A 12,506-nucleotide genomic window follows, 5' to 3' on the forward strand; every position below is an offset into this window, starting at 1 on the left:
ATTTTTTTCGCTGCATGCAGAGTGTCGATATGTGCCTTTCCCTGAAATTGATATCGCACCATAGAATCCATGCCCTTTAGGTCTACATCTTCTTAAAATACCCAAATGCGCGATTTCATTGAAAATCTTATTGAATCCTCGACATTTGATAACTAATCTGATGACATAATGATTATAAGCACGAAGACCCGGAGCGAAGGTGTGAAACTTGGGGTATAAGACTCGACTACTAAAACCCCTAATGGATGAAATACTTAAAATGCATGGCATATTTATAACACATTCTTTATCTCACAGTTTAGTATCAATAAAGAAATTTGCATGGGTTGTTACCGAATGTACATGTCCTTCAGCCATATAGTGTAAGTGGCTATTATGATATCTGCATTACTTTCACTTTATTGTATAGATTGATACAGGTTTTGTTTACATAAATCAAGTTAGTTCCAACATGTGCAATTCCATCTCCTTCCTACAGGGCACCTAGTCGCAGAGAATTTACAGTATCCACGACGGAATCCTCTGTTTGTGCATCGCACTTTGCATCGTCCGCACCCAGCATGTGTCCAACAAGAACCTTGGCCTTGGACAGAGTGCTCTGCAATCATCAGCGAGAACAGACATAGCACGACAAGAATGGCTCTCGAGTTCATCTAAAGAAAAGCATTGAAAATAAATTATCTAATTCATTTTGATGATCAATTCACTTGACGTTTGAATTAATAGTTTCCTTCCACGTTTACTATATCTCATTTGCACTGATTTGGCCACATGTAAAAACAAATATGTATTAGGAATTAGAATAATTAATTCTGCCTCTTTTGTCATTTGTATGCCGAAGTGAATCCACTAAAAGGAAAACGTTATCATCTCCTAAAAATGGGAAGCATAATTACGATTGAATGATATACATTATCAAACCCGTTTTTTCTCGACCTTGGTAGTTAATGGTTAATATTTCATTTCAAATTGTAACAAATCGTAAACTAAGTGCAAACTCTGATTGTTGGCTTTGTACACTTTATCATCAGGGGCTATTGAATGCATATTTATGACTTTGTGATCAGAAATTGAACGATCTACTATTAAGCCACCATGACAACCGTCATGTATAAAATGGCAAATGAAGACAATGACATCAAACTCATATAAATGCAAAAATCATGAGTAAGGCAAACACTGAACCCTTGAAACACCTGTAGTGGGATCAGGTTCCTAAGAGACGTCATAATCCCATGTTGACCGTTCAGACCTACTATGAGCGTTATATCTAGATCACTTAAATGAAGTTGTCTATAGTCAGAATTACGTTGATAAAGAACAGCCTACCGCTTGATTTGACACGCGCCAAACAGCATTCGAAGTAATAACAGGTTGTATTTGCAAAAGCGATTATCATAATTATATTAATGCCCATAGAATGTGCTAGAACGCTGACTTTAAACAAGTCTGTTGAAACTACCGTAATATCAACTTAGTGTATCTACCAGTAGTCTTACTGGGTTTTCCATTGCAGAACATATTTTGGCGCATGAAATAAATCATCATGCAAGTGATACTGCAATATTGCTGCATATATATGGGAAGTTGATGATGGTGAAAGTGAAGTAATACTGTTTATCATCAAATTAAGTATTTAATTTGTCGTTAAATTTTATGTTCAATGAAAAATATACATATGCCACGGATGTGGAAGATTCGGCATTGCTTTTTTATTTCTAGCTCACTAGGACATATAGAATCAATATTTGAATGAAGTGAATGTTGCTAATAGAGAAAATCTCAATGCATCTTCAATGAAGTTGATTCCATTACGTATGTGTTAGATAAAATTAGAGAAAATTGAAAGTCTTACCTTTAGAAATAGGAATGGCAATAACAGTACAGGATAGGAGACGTTTCTCTGCTTAGTTATGGTAATACAAACTAAGGCATATTTCTATTGTTCATACAAATCTCTCATTGGCTAATCAAATACTGGATCATAATTCATTAGTGAATATTCTTCTTCTGGCGAACCAAATTTCAAGGAAAAGTAATGCTATTATCGTCAACAATTTCAGAGGACGTTAAATCTGACACATACTTTAAGTGTCATTTTAACTGTTATATACGTATACGTATAAGAAGAATGTTAAAACCCGCATTAGACACCAAAACACATACCCTTTATCCTTCTGTGTTTAGTAAATCTGAAGTGATCAAAATAAATAGCTAGATTACATGAGGAATATGTTTTGGCTCAAGCTGACATTTCTTATACCAATATTGTCTTTTTTTGTTATACTCAATATCGTAACTGTACTTAAACGAGCTTGGCATTAAATCAACATTTGGTAATCGTACAACTGTCCTATCAGAAAATCTTAAACACCATGTTTCAATATTAGACATGTTTAGTATCGAAGTCAATGGGATGGATTAATATGAAATATGGTACCTAAACTATATTCCTAATCTTTACAAAAGCCCTTACAAAGAACGATACATTACTAGACCGATTTAATTTTCTACCAATTAAAATTATTAACAGTTGTGAAGGAGATACTCCAAACGACTTGTGCCACAACATATGTGTATATCAAACGTCTATTCTAAAAACATCGTAAGGACTTTTAGTAAATTTCAAATCGCAAAACTTCTCTCACATTTACATCAAAATTTATGACTTTTCAACACTGTTAGTCATCTTTACCTTTAACCTTTATTGGAGTTATGAGATTGATCACTGTTCATTATCATCACCTTTATTGAAGTTGTGAGATCGATCATTGTTATCTTCAAATTATTATCTACTCACGTGATCATGAAAGGGTTGGTGGGACTAATGGAGCCAACTTATAAAACTATCCACCACCAATGTATTCTTTCACTGTCTTAACCATGATACATCTAAAGAAAGTTGAGAAACGCAACTGTCATCGAAAGATCTGGTAATACTAGTTCGTTAAGTTCATTAAAGGGTTTTACATTGCTTGTTACATTGCTTGTTACGACATGACGTTTACACATATAGTAGTGGTGTAAGTGGTTATTTGGATATCTACAGGTACAATTCTTTTAATTTATTCCATAACACCATACACACTGGCGAGATCGCTAAGATTGGAATCAGCCTGTCTGGTGACAGTCCCTGTAACCAGGACAAAGACTTGTGGAGAGAGGAGGTTTGATATGGTGGCAGCCACACTCTGGAACGGTCTGCCATGTGGACGTACAAATCTAAAGAAACTAGACTGTATTGAAAGAAATTTAAAGACCCACCTATTTTGCCTTGCTTTTAATGTGTGATGTTTGATTCTTTTCTTATGTGTATTTATTGTCTTTTCCCTAAAACGTGTATGTCAATAGTGTTTTAACTTTTCACTGAACATTTTAGAATACTTTTTAGATACTTAGCATTGTGTTCTACCAAAAAATAACTGTCAAACTTAATAATGTTTTATTTTGATAATTCTATAGATGTAAGACTTTATGTCATACTGTCATTTAATTTCATCTATTTGTTATTTGTTTTTGTTTTTTTTTTTGGGGGGGGGGTGCATTTATCACCGCTACCATTGTAAAGCGCCCTAGAGTAGTTTGTTGTATATATGACATTATATAAATTTTATACATTATTATTTATCATTATAAACTGCCACATTTTGTTATCAAAGTGTTTTTTTTTTCGTCATCCACATCTCCCCACCCATCTAAACCTGTATCTCCTTCTTGGACAAAAAGCAAAAAAAATGCATGATTAGTTCCGGTAAATCAGTTCAGGCCAATAACTCTGGATTTTGCATCGTAATCTGCAATCGTTGCACCAAAGTACTGAACTGAGTAATTTGCATTGGTCGGGAAACAAATGGGCTAAATGGGGCGGTCCTTCGGATAAGACTGCAAAAACCGAGGTCCCGTGTCACAGCGGGTGTGACACGATAAAGATCCCTCCCTGTTCAATGGCCATAAGAGCTGAGCATAGGCCTAAAGTTCGCAGCCCTTCACCGGCAGTGGTGACGTCTCCATATGAGTGAAATATTCTCGAGAGGGACGTAAAACAATATTCAATCAATCGGTTACTATCTGGGCTCTAAAGTTACGTTTCTTCATTAATTCTGCAGCCTTAATCATGTATAAGATAAAGAGTTATTGAAACACTTTTCAATTTTCAAAAAGTGATGTTTTTAAAAAACACATTTGTTTCCATGGACTTTTACGCTTACAAGACACATTTTAAATTGCAAGGCATGTGGCTGACATGTGTATACTTTTCGTCCATTACATGTCAGTGTCCATATACCAGTGATCATACGTATACGTGGCAGAGAATATATTCTTTCCTCGTTATCATAGCATATTCATACTGCTTTTTGGATGTTTAGGTGTCAAGAAGATTTCAAAGAAATATTCATTGACTGATAATGACCAAATTAAGACTAGAAAAACTCAGGACGTTTTTTGTTAGTACTTTAAGGTTTTAGAGCGATTTCATTAGTTGTCAGTGACAATAACAAGCCCTACATCGTATCTATGCATAATATCTAGATTTGTTTCAAATAGATTAGTTTTTAATGTCATCAAATTCATTCAGACAAACGCCCGCAGACGGACCATGCTTCATAACAACGATGGAAACTTAATTAGTGGCTTTGTCATTGATAAATTTCATGTGCGACATATTTTGATTAGTGAAATTTACATTCTAGGAAACGTTGATGTTTTACTAAATTTAGAAATATATTGAAAAATACATTAGTATTGTCTAACGTTTCATCCATGCAATTAATACGAAATTTTGTAATTTCTTATCGTGTAAGTATACCACATACATAGGGAACTTCCTTTTTATATTGAATTCATTGTTCTTTTAGGTAAAAATTGTCATATGAGTAAAACAGTGCGACAATTGTTACTGGATGCGACAAATCCAAACACTTTTTCTATTGTTTTGAAAGTGATTCTCATGGGAAAAAACAATGTGCCTTTGGTAGGTTTTAGCGCTATCTCATAGTGCTTCGTTGAGCTTACACTTTATTGTAGAACAATCGATATTAGTCCGAAAAGCTAAAGAAATATCAATCTTATAGGTTAATTATAAGATTTTTACTGCTAATATGATGTGGTGATTTTTACAATAGATTAATCTCTCTTTGTCCTGCTACAGTTTGCTATAGAGGGTATTTTCCACATCTAATATTAGCTATAAGCAACCTTGTCAAGCTTATGTAAATGTAAATAATTCCATACTTTAAATATATATATATATATATATATATATATATATATATATATATATATATATAAGATATATCACCAGACCATAAAATAAAACAATCATCAAGAAACCTTTTCCATTTCAATATTTTATGAATCGACGGATAAAATCTTCAAAAAACATGTCAGTTAGAAAGGGATATATCGAAGAGATATAATATAAAAAGAAATCGCTTATTCCATTTCGAAATGGAAAAGATTTCTTGATGATTGTTTTATTTTATGATCTGATGACATGGATAGATTAACATATTTTTTGTTTTTTTGCAAATTACTGAACGAATTGAATCATGATATCAAATTTACAATGGAAATCAATGATACAAAATTACCTTTTCATTTTAATTGCCATTGTAGATTTGATATCATGGTTCAATTCGTTCAGTAATTTGCAAAAAAATGTAATTTATCCATTCCATCAGACCATAAAATAAAACAATCATCAAGAAATATTTTCCATTTCAATATTTTATAAATCGACGGATAAAATCTTCAAAAACATGTCAGTTAGAAAAGAGATATATAGAAGAGATATATCATAAAAAGAAAGCGCTAATTCCATTTCGAAATGGAAAATATTTCTTAATGATTATTTTATTTTATGGTCTGACGACATGGATAGATTAAAAGAAGATAAATATCAATTGTCTACGATGATTTGTCTATGAGGGAGTGAGATCAGCTCACTATAGTTCACTGTTCTTTTTTTATCTTTGTGTATATGAAGTGCTGTCCTTACTATGCTTTTTGATATTTTGAAATTATGGTTAACCACTAAAAGAGGGCCAAACAAGGAAGAAAAAGACAAAGGCTGGATTCTAGTTATTTGTGACTCAGTCAAAAATTCACGGTAACGTGCAGAAGGAGTTTGATCATCTACCTTCACAAGATGTCTCGGATAAAAGTATAGATGTTATAAAAAGTAAATGACATCGTGATCTTTAAAATACTTTGGAATGGATTGATAAAAAAAATATTCAATCAATCTCAAGAAATCACAATGCATGATAACTGCTACAGAGAAAATATATTTTTTTAATTGTTGAAAACTATCGATAAAAGTGGACAATATTGCCATTGAAAATGTGCAAATATTTGGTGTTTATATTGACAGATTTGTATTTCTATAGGATTTTAATTCTGAAAAATCTGTCAACCTTTAGAATTTCGGTCTCATTGTCTCTCGTTTTATCTGCCTTAAGGATGTACTCTCGTGGTAATTTTACCGTTAGTGGGTCGACATACTTTATAAAGTCGTAAATCTGGGAATGCCTGTGTTTTATTTTGAATGCACACAGTAGAACATTAATATGTATTTTTGTTTGTAAGTAATGTTAATAAACTAACAAAAATTAATTAAAACATGACAATTTTTTACTTATTTTCTCATTTTACGACATTCATGATGACGTTACGATTGTAAACAAACTCGAGCTCGAAGACCCAAACTGTACGATGCCGCATTTAAAGTCTATTCTAAAGCAGTCAAGAAACATACATGGGGGATTCGTTCAAAGTAAAACGGCAGTTCTAGATCAGGCTGCATCCGATATTCTCACAAGTGAGTGGCAGACAAGGAAAATTACAGACAAGCAATCACAACCACATACATGGTGTACATAGTGTCGGACGAGAGGGGAGAATGGAAAAATGCTAGCGATGTAGTACTCGAACCAGAGTTGCTGATATAGTGTTGAATAATTTTTGTAAGTTTTTCAATACACATTATATTTTTTCATGAAAATAAAATCTACAAACTATGTAGATCTGTACCTAAAGTGATCTGCGATCTTCCTGATCCCGCCTATTTGTACACGAGCGAATCTCGCTCCTAACGTTAAATGTATCATTATTGAAGCATCATTTTGATTAAAAAGTGTAATCTATATCATTGTTTTATAAAAATCGCCAAAGTATACAGCGAATTTAATTCATTAAAAAGAGTTCAAAGAAAAAAAGGGGAGTCTCCCATCTAGAGAATTATGGCGTGCCATCTGTGTACAAATTAATTAAAACAAAAGATAATTTTGTTGACTATATATACATGTATAGATATGTTTCTTTCGGCTACTAGATCGATAATTTGTTTCTAAGCAGTTCTGGAAAATTACAAATTACATTATTTTATCAAAATTTCATTTTAATTATTTCTTCAAAGTGTAATTGTCGAAAAAAATTTATAATGTTAAAATTTGTTTATAGGGTATTGAAAATACACATTTAAAACAATCCTGATTAGAATTTCCACATATATTTCATAAACAGCCATTCATGCACTAACAAATTCATATAAAACATTTTGCAGAAGAAATTCTTTTAGAGTAGCAATTTGTTGAGCAAGACATTGAAACATAATCCCTGGCTAGACAAAAATTGGAGCTAGTTGAAGTTCGTGTATTAGCAGTCTGGTGGTAAACCTAATATAATATTTTGTTCTATTGTTAAGAATTTACAGTATTGATAGAAATAGAGTTCCGATGTTTGCTTTTTAGCTACACCCATTTGGTAACTACAGTGAGAGGGGTGAGTTGTGCTATGATCATATGAAGAAACATACCAGGAAGTGCAGATTTCTTCCTCATGGCCACATGGAAGTTGACTGTTAAAACTAGTTTCTGGATAATAGCTCAAGTACTTTGCATTCTATTCAAACCAAATTTGGACATATGGATACATACAAAGAAGGAAAGATGCCTATCGATTTTGGGGTCAAAAGGTCAAAGATCAAGGTCACAGTGCATATAAATTAGAATATGCTGATGTAGGGGGCATATGTTTTACATATTCTATAGTTATAAATGAATTAGTATTGTATATATGTATATATTATTTATGTTTTTTGATTATTTATCATATAATGAAATAAATATATAGAATTTGTAAATATGAATTGAAAAATAAACATTTGATAGCAATTCGTATATTGTTATTGTTTAGAATGTATGTCAGTGTAAGAAGGGGACACAAAATGGTGCAAATATTTGTTACAATGCACACTACTCCACACATTTTTTTCATTTAGTTGAAGCAAAGATATGAATCAAATCTACATTAGTAATTTCAGAAAAAAGTTTGATACAGATATTCTCCCTAGGTAGAATTCTTTGATGAAATAGGTCTTCCATGTGTGTGATATTTTATACAATTATGTTAATAAATACTTGATTTTTCATAGATTTGTGATATAGTTTATGTAAAAGTTATTGAAATGATCAATTATGCTTAATTTTCTTAAAATAAAATAAAACCAAAATTATTCTGTCCTTTTTGTTTTATAGTGTGTTTCTTGTAAAAATTGATGATTTTCATGAAAAATTAAGCTACTTATCCTCTCCGTGTCTATCAGCACATAAGGCTGCAACCAGCTGACGCCACAACTGCCTGTCTTTTGCTATCCCCCCAGGTTCCCCAATAAACCAAGATCAACATCTTGGTTTATTACAAATCTGAAATTGAATTCTTACGTTATATGTGGATAATAAATTTACACACAATGGCTGTCGTAAATAAAGTCATCAGTCTGTGGTGCTATTAACTTCAATATGTAAAAGTAAAATCTTGTTTTATAATCGTTGTATAACATACCGTAGTTATATTACATCTTAAGTACTTCAACAAAATCTAACTACATCGTTGGAAAATGCCCCTCCCTGTCGAATTTACCATGTTAATTCACATCGACAATATAGCAATGCACTCCAAATGGGCGATATTTTGGTGAGTGGATGTAAGACTCTCATGTTAATTGAAATTCAAGAAATCCAGATGAAAGTATCAACCTGACATGAAGTATTCAAATCTAAGTACTGAAAAGTCTGAAAGCTGTGCTTCTGTGAGTATACACTACATTGTACAGTCGAGGGTATGAATGGCAACGTTTATTACCTCTTCATTGTCCGATTTTCTTGATCAAGTATTAGTGGAACAGACTGAAGTAGACACCATATCATATGCTGTATTAAGGTATAAATATACATTTTTAAGGTTGTGTTTAAGAAACTCCATGTTTGACAAAATGTTTGATGATTAATACATGATGGGATGTAGCAAAGAAATAAAATGGTAATCTTGTAAATATGTTTTTTTGATTTTAATTCAATTCACAGAGCCATAAATCCGATATCAATTACTCATATAAATTGTATATTTAAATGCAATAGAATATGCAACAGTTATCCATCGTAAAACTATGAACTGAAACAAAAATTACCGGAACAACATTACCCATGAAGAATTTACATTCTCTGCGCCGTATTTGTGTATATAATATATATATATATATATATATATATATATATATATATATATATATAAAGTTTTCATGTAATATCTAGTGTATTATTTGTGGTGATCACGCACACGATAACTAACCATATTCATTCTAAAACAACTGTATCAGGTAGGTGTAAGATTGTATCATGCTAATGCGAAAGTTTAAAGTTTGAGCATCAATCCAATACCTTCCATCTGATATCAAAACATCTAATTGCGCACTCAAAAATACCGACTATTCTTTTTCAAATCATTCTAGAAACAGTTTTTTTTTCTTTTTAAATGTATCAGACGTACAACAATTCATATTGCAGCATTCCCCTGGCAATTATAAATATTTTCTTCCAACTTTGTTCTTAAGAAAGATGTAATCAATCACCCTGTACCTATACTAACTTTACAACAGCACAGTACATGAGAAGTGTGATGCCTGGTAATAAAACAAAAACGTGTTTCATTAATCAGCACCATCGAAAAACTTCACCAACTTTTAATGATTATTTTCTAGATGTTGACAAAGCGCTAAGATTTTGTGGTGAGACAGAAAACTCATCGTGATAAGAATGTGAAGGGGGAATATGACTAAGTGTAAGAAAATAATCACACGACTTCAATGATGATAATATACTGCCCTTAGAATGAATGTACATTCAAGAAACAGAGTAAGACAACAAAGAAACCTCAGACATTTTTCTAGGTTTTCCTCCTCACACTCTTGGAAGACAAGGAACACGGGTTGTGTATGGGCAGTCAATTTTTGTCATCTTTAGGTAAGAGAGTAGTACTGTTGTTCTTGTTACACGCCCATTCAATTTTCTTTTTTTTTTTCTGAGTAAAAAAGTAAAAACTGCAAATTCAAAAGATCCTCTGGAAATGGTTTAAATTCCATCTTTTACTTCAACCATGATGAAAATCATTTCTATATTTTCCAATGGCGGATCGAGGATTTCATAACAAAGGGGGTACACTATGCTGAAATGTAGGGACTCAAGGATTTTGATGCTTTGGGGTATTCTAGACCTACTTTATACATAATAAAATCAATAATTATTTTCTTTATCTTTATCCACTTATGAAAGGTGAAGATAAAGAACAGTGATCAATCTCATAACTCTTATAAGCAATACGAAATAGATAATTCGGCAAACACGGATCCCTGGACACACCAGAGGTAGACCAGGTGCCTAGTGGGAGTAAGCATTCCCTGTCGACCGGTCACACCGCCTAGAGCCCCACATTCCGATCAGGCAAACGTAGTCATCTGCAGTCTAAATAAGTGTACCAGGAACGGCCTAACAATCGGTATGAAAGACGTCAGACAGCATCTGACCCAATGATAGGTTGTATTGATGAACTAAATCGTTATAACGACCATATAATTTGCGACATGCTGACTTTTTTATGCATATATAAAATCATAGTGTTGCTGTTTCTACTATTTCTGTTTTATCACAGAAAAATCGAGGTGGGATTGAGGCTCCCACCCCCTCTAAATCCACCACTGCATTCACTGTAAATTGTTATCTTGTCATTTCGTCTAAATTATCATAAATCTTCGTCAATTTAGATTTCCAGAAAAAAATCTAAATTTTAATGCTTCAACTGTCTTCTCTCTTATTGTTTGTCTACCTCCATAGACATGTACGCATACTTCTTTCTTTTGATGCTTATTTCCATGAAATGCAAAACTCTATGAGACAAGAATCTTAAAATGCAAAGCCCAAAGAAAATTATCTCCCTCGGTGTCCTAGATATATTCAACTCCAAGATATTTCAAACACCAAAACCACATGAGTGATCAGCTCCACATAAATTCATTTATTCTCATTATTTTTCATCAAGTCGTCAACACAAAAAAGAGGAAATGTCCAACAAAATGGTACGATACCTTTTCAAACTTTCAATTTCATGGAAATTCAAATGGAAGGAAATTTAATTTTTATTTCAAATTCCGAACGATTTTAAACTTGCATTTCCTTACAAGCTCAATGTCATGAGAAATGAATTGTAAGGAACTCACCTCTGTATATTTTCAATTAATTTATAGCGGAAAATATGTTTAAAGATTCTTCAAATTGTTCTTGATATCTCGGGGTCTCTTTATTCAATCAGATCTGGATCAGCATTTTAAAAGTGTAGAGGGATTAATGTTCGAATCTTCCTATTATATACAAGCAAATAATTACGAAGTGCATGTGTCTCAAATGAGATGCATTGATAATAAGCAATGAAAAGAAATCGATGTTTCATGAATGAATGAATGAAAAAATGTAAAACACATCGTTTTGAATAAAATGAACTTGGCAAAGTCAGGATTTGATACTGATGTCTATCAATTCTGACTAATCCTATAATTTCCTGAATGCCGCAAAATGGAGCCAAAATGTAGTATTTACTTAATGTATCCATTAGAGTAATCTTAAATTGTTTTAGTAGAAACAAAACTGTCTGAAAAGTAGAAATTAAAAGCAAACAAAAATGGAAAAAATACCACGATTAGCTGTCCTTTCTTCGTTTTTGTATTTGGCACATAAGTTCATAAGCCTTACCCGGTGCATTTTGTAAATCTCTGAAGTTGGCCCATTTATTCCCATCCGTTTCCTCACGCATATTATACGCGGGTACGTTAAGGCAGGTTATAAAAATCTTTACTGGGATAAGATTCATGAAATAAGTATATCACTAAGTATATATTAAATTCTGGTATTATATTCATGCAACTTTTATTTATGCATAAAATAAACCATGCTCCTGGTGTATTTCTTTCTGATCAATATAAGAGTAAACTGATGATATCATAACTATGCATGGAGTGACGTCGACACATGCAAAGAATTTGGTAAAGCGAGCCATGTGAATATCGACAAAATGTAGAACATTTGAAATAGGAGTTATGAGATTCATCAGTGTTCGTTATTTTCACCTTCATATACTTTTTTAAGTAAGACTGGGGGCGGGTTAAGAAAAATGATAAA

At 32.5% G+C, this 12,506-nt stretch overlaps 1 long non-coding RNA gene across 1 annotated transcript; it reads right to left on the reverse strand.

The window, feature by feature from the left end:
* Window positions 1-373: 373 nt before the first annotated feature.
* On the reverse strand, window positions 374-1,913 carry LOC130048508 (uncharacterized). The gene is made up of 2 exons (XR_008797303.1): window positions 1,856-1,913; window positions 374-653 (listed from the first exon to the last, which is right to left on the reverse strand). It is a non-coding gene; the product is annotated as an uncharacterized LOC130048508 (long non-coding RNA).
* Window positions 1,914-12,506: the final 10,593 nt, after the last annotated feature.

This window comes from Ostrea edulis, chromosome 7 (genome assembly GCF_947568905.1).
Source record: "Ostrea edulis chromosome 7, xbOstEdul1.1, whole genome shotgun sequence".
NCBI lineage: Eukaryota > Metazoa > Mollusca > Bivalvia > Ostreida > Ostreidae > Ostrea > Ostrea edulis.